This window comes from Gekko japonicus, unplaced genomic scaffold (assembly GCF_001447785.1).
Source record: "Gekko japonicus isolate JY-2015 unplaced genomic scaffold, Gekko_japonicus_V1.1 scaffold661, whole genome shotgun sequence".
In the NCBI taxonomy this organism is placed as follows: domain Eukaryota; kingdom Metazoa; phylum Chordata; class Lepidosauria; order Squamata; family Gekkonidae; genus Gekko; species Gekko japonicus.
In genome coordinates this window covers 217,694-222,754 of record NW_015173694.1, presented here as the reverse complement: position 1 = coordinate 222,754, position 5,061 = coordinate 217,694, and positions in this window count along the sequence as shown.

Here is a 5,061-nt window from a genome sequence, read left to right as displayed (position 1 = left end):
TGCTGTCTCCATATCACTATTAAGCATGCGCACATGGGCCTGAACGAACCAGGGAATAAACGGGAGGGATTCATGGCATAGACATGGCATACAGAAATACATAAAACTAATTGGCAGCTTGCTGACAAAAGCTTAATATCCCAAAGGAAAGACGCTGAGGTTCAAGTCACCTTGGAGAGAGCCAGCATGGTATAGTGGTTCAGATTGGCAGACTCTAATCTGGAGTACAGGGTTTGATTCCCCACTTCTGCACAGGAAGCCTGCTGGGTGACCTTGGGCCAATCACAGTTCTCTCAGAGCTCTCTCAGCCCCACCTACCGCACATGGCGCCTGCTGTGAGGAGAGGAAGAGAAGGAGATTGCTCCTCCTCCTCCTCCTCCTCTTCTTCTTCTTCTTCTTCTTCTTCTTCTTCTTCTTCTTCATCATCATCATCATCATCATCATCATCATCATCGGAAAAGTGGAAGGCAGCAGGAAAAGAGGAAGACCCAACATGAGATGGATGGACTTCAAGGAAGCCATGGCCTTCAGTTTGCAAGACCTGAGTTATTAACAGTAGGACGTTTGGGAGGTCCCCATAAGGTCCCCATTCGTCAGAAGTGACTTGATGGCACTTAACACACACACACACACAATCGCAGAAGCGGAGGCCAAAGAAATTTTGCACATGCTTAGAGGCACCTTCTTCCTATGTTCTGAATCCAGATTTTTCATTGATTTTTTTTTTTGCACTGCAACGGGATGCCACAGTCAAACTCTGGAGAGTTGTGCTTCAAACTAATTCAACTAAATTAAGACTCCCCTCTCCGATTGTCAGGCTTTCTTTCTTCCCTACTCAATCAGATCCGTGGACAAGGCTGGGTCTTTTGTCTCTGACTCATACTGATGTCTAGGAACTCTCCCCCCTCCTTCTCCACCACCACCACCACCACATTACAGAAGAGGACAGAGCCATTCAGCATTGGAGTGCACTTGAAATCTGATAGCAGTCGAATAAGAACAGGAGTTCTTTTTCGGGCTCGCAGACAAAAACCATTAGAAAGGGCCAACAGCTGGGAGGTGAAGTCAGACGAAAATGAGCCCTGAAATAAACCCCACTTCCTGGTGGAGGAGAATGAGTAAATGCTGGAACTGCTTACCGGACAGAAGGGAGGGGGGGCGAGATGTCTGCACCAGCCAGTTTACACACGACTTGCACCTGAATGGGCTATGCAGGAACTCTTGTGCAGGACACACTTCATTGTTTGAACTGTCCCAATAAGTGCACCGTTGCTACACTTTTAAGAGGGCCAAACTGTGGTGGAAAGTGCCATCAAGTTACAGCTGACTTATGATGACTCCTGGTGGAGTTTTCAAGACAGGAGACATTCAGAGGTGGTTTGCCATTGCCTGCCTCTGCATCATGACCCTGGTATTCCTTGGAGGTCTCCCATCCAAATACAAACCGGGGCCAGCCCTGCTTAACTTCCGAGATCTGACAAGATCAGGCTTGCCTGGACTTTCCAGCGCAGGGCAGGGCCAAACTACACATTACCTTTCACATGAGTTCACCACGGGGATTTGCAGCCACATTGCATCTGGGAGTCCTCAGTGACAACTCCATTTAGAAGTGACACAGGGTCCCACTTTGGATCAGAACCACAACACAGGAGAGGAGGGGCTCCTATCCCCCTCCCATGCCATTTTCCTGAGTTGAAATGGCCCCAGAGAGGCATTATTTGCCCTGTTGGGTAGGCTACACATGCAAGTGCTTTGGCGCTTAAAAGACATCTGACGCATTATAGTGAGGCATACCGGGAGCATGTTGTATCTGGAGTGTGTGCTACGTGTGATCTCAGCACATGTGGCTGCCATATGTGAACAGTGGCAACACATCTATTTGCCATTTGCATACAGCCTTGCTACGCATGAATGCTGAAAAACCCTGAAAAACCCATAAGTCAGTTCAAGCATAACAGAGTTATACATGCATAGTAGATACACGTGTTGCCAGTGTGCACACAACATGGAGACCACATGCATTGGGAAGATCTACATGCAGTCGGTAGTCTCCCTGTAAATGCAATTGTCATGTCTGTCCAATCTGAAGAAGAAGAAGAAGAAAGGAAAAGATTGGATTTATACCCCGCCCTTCACTACCCGAAGGAGTCTCAGAGCAGCTTACAATCTCCTTTCCCTTCCTCTCCCCACAACAGACACCCCGTGAGGTAGGTGGGGCTGAGAGAGCTCTCTTGAGAACTGCCCTTGAGAGAACAGCTCTGAAAGAACTTGTAACTGACCTAAGGTCACACCAGTAGCTGCAAGTCGAGGAGTGGGGAATCAAACTTGGTTCTTCCAGATTAGAGTCTGCAATTAACCACCCCCCCAAATTGGCTCTCCAGTGATTAGTGACTCATGAAAGCTCCTACCCTGCCACAAATGGTTAGTTTTTAAGGTGCTACTGGACTCTTGCTCTTTTCCACAGACACACTAACATAGCTACCCATCTTGATCTATGCCTGTCCAATGTGTGTGTATGAAGATGCAGAGAGCCAGGGTCATGTAGTGGTTAGACTATGTTAGTCTAGAAGATCCAGGTTCGAACTCTCACTCTGCCGTGGAAGTTTATCGGGTGGCCTTGAGCCAGGCCGTCATACTCTATCAGCATAACCTATCTCTTAGAGTTGCTGTGAGGATAAAAGGGAAGAGAGGAGAATAAGCTGTTTTTGATCCCCATTGTGGAGAAAGGTGAGATATAATTAAATAAATTAAGATTTCAGGCAATCCCAGCCACATTGGTACCACTGGCCCTCAATATCCCTCTGTGGTAGCATTGTCATGGGGAGTGGGCCAGGGGAGCCTCTGCAACTTACCTGGCTGCTTCTTGCACTGACTGAGGGCTGCTGGGAGCAGGGGGTGTGGCTTGTTGCATGTGCCCGCCCCCTGGGCTTTTTACTGCCGGAGCTCCGCTCCTGTGCGCTCCTGCAGGAAATGACCCCTGTATATAATAACGGTTCCAGAATGCTGTTGGCTAAATATTGGAAACTAGAAAAATTACCCTCTAAAATAGACCTAATCATAAAGTTACTAGAACTTGCTCAAATGGATGATTTGAGTTTAAAACTACAGGGGAAAAACAATACGGCACAAAGTAACAGATGGAAAAGGGTTTATAATTGGATAAATAAGCTAGAGAACTGAAAGACTCTAAAAATGTATGTAATCTGTGAAGATGTGATGTTCAATGAAAAAATAAAATAAAAGTTAAAAAAAGAAGAAGAAGAAGCAGAGCAGAGTCAGCTCTGCCTAGTATCTGGATGGGAGACCACCAAGGAATACCAGGGTCACGATGCAGAGGCAGGCAATGGCAAACCACCTCTGAACGTCTCTTGCCTAGAAAACGCCACCAGGGGTCGCCATAAGTCCGATGTGGCTTGATGGTACTTTCCACCACCAGACGGAGTCATTGATCCCTCTTATTCTTTTTTCTCTTTCAAGAGAGGAATTCCTCTTTGCAGTGTTGTGTTATGCCACGTATGTGCCCCCTTGTAACTTCAGCCATGACAGCATATGCTTTCTTTTTTTTACTTTTGGGATGTTACATACCACAAGGTGGTGTGCTAGCTAGGAGGGTAGGGAGGTCTAGGAAGACATTGCCTGCCTCTGAGCCTCTACAGAGCAGAATTTTGAAATTTCTCAGAACATAAGAACACAAGAGAAGCCAATGTTGGATCAGGCCAATGGCCCATCCAGTCCAACACTCTGTCACACAGTGGCCAAAAATACCAGGTGCCATCAGGAGGTCCAGCAGTGGGGGCCAGGACACTGGAAGCCCTCCCACTGTTGCCCCCCCCCCCAAGCACCAAGAATACAGAGCATCACTTGCCCCGGGCTGAGAGTTCTTACCTATACCTTGTGGCTAATAGCCACTGATGGACCTCTGCTCCATATATTTCTCCAATTCCCCCTTGAAGCCATCCATGCTTGTAGCTACCACCTCCTGTGGCAGTCAATCCTCCTTCCTTCCCCTCTGGTGTTTTGATTGAAATGGAATTGATTACAAACACTCCCAAGGCTAAAAAACGAGGGAAAGAAATGGATTGTTGGCCTTCAAGGACAAATTGGGTCAATTTACTTATTTATTTATTTAATGGATTAATAAATAAAACAGATCAAAATAAAATTGGGTCAAGAGGAAGTAAGTGAATTTCTCGAGCAAGGCTACCTTGCAGCCTCCTTTTTTCACCTGCATGACCACCTATTGTTGTTGGCTTTAACACTGTAGTGGTTTGTCTAGGTAAAGGAAAGGTTTCCCTTGCTCAAAAGGCAGTCGAATCCGACTCCAGGGATATGGTGCTCATCTCCGTTTCCAAGCCGAAGAGCCAGCGCTGTCCAAAGATGTTTCTGTGGTCATGTGGCCGACATGACTAGACGCCGAGGTGCACGGAATGCTGTTACCTTCCCACCGAAGTGGTACCTATTTATCTACTTGCAATTTCTTGCTTTCGAACTGCTAGGTTGGCAGGAGTGGGGAGCAGAGACGGGAGCTCACTCCGTCATGCGGCACTCAGGTCTTGAACTGCTGAACTACCGACCTTCTGGTCTGCAGTTCAGCATCTTAACCACTTGAGCCACCGCACCCCTTAGTGGTTTGCCTACTACCCCTTAAAAAGAAGATGGCAAAAGAAAATGGGCATGGGTTGTGTGTGATATTGCAGGAAGCACAGAACACACCCCTGTGTGGATGCTCTGGTGCTGCTGTGTATGCCTCAGCCTTGCAGGGCAATAAGTGCACAATGGGAGACTCATTGTCCTACCGATTCAGCCTTGGAATACGCCAAACCACCCCTCCCTCCAGCAGCTTTACCAAGACGTTTGCTCCTGTGAGTCCTGTGTAGTTCAGCTCTGACTACAGCAGGTATTCTTGAAGATGTTGCCTCTGAGCATGGGCAGAATGCATCACCCCATTGAAAAAACACAGCAATGACCAAGGCTTCTTCTTCATTGTGATCTATTCATCGCTGAACATTCACTGCTGGAGATTACCTCTTTTCCTCCCTCCCCCCCCCCCCCCCCCCCATA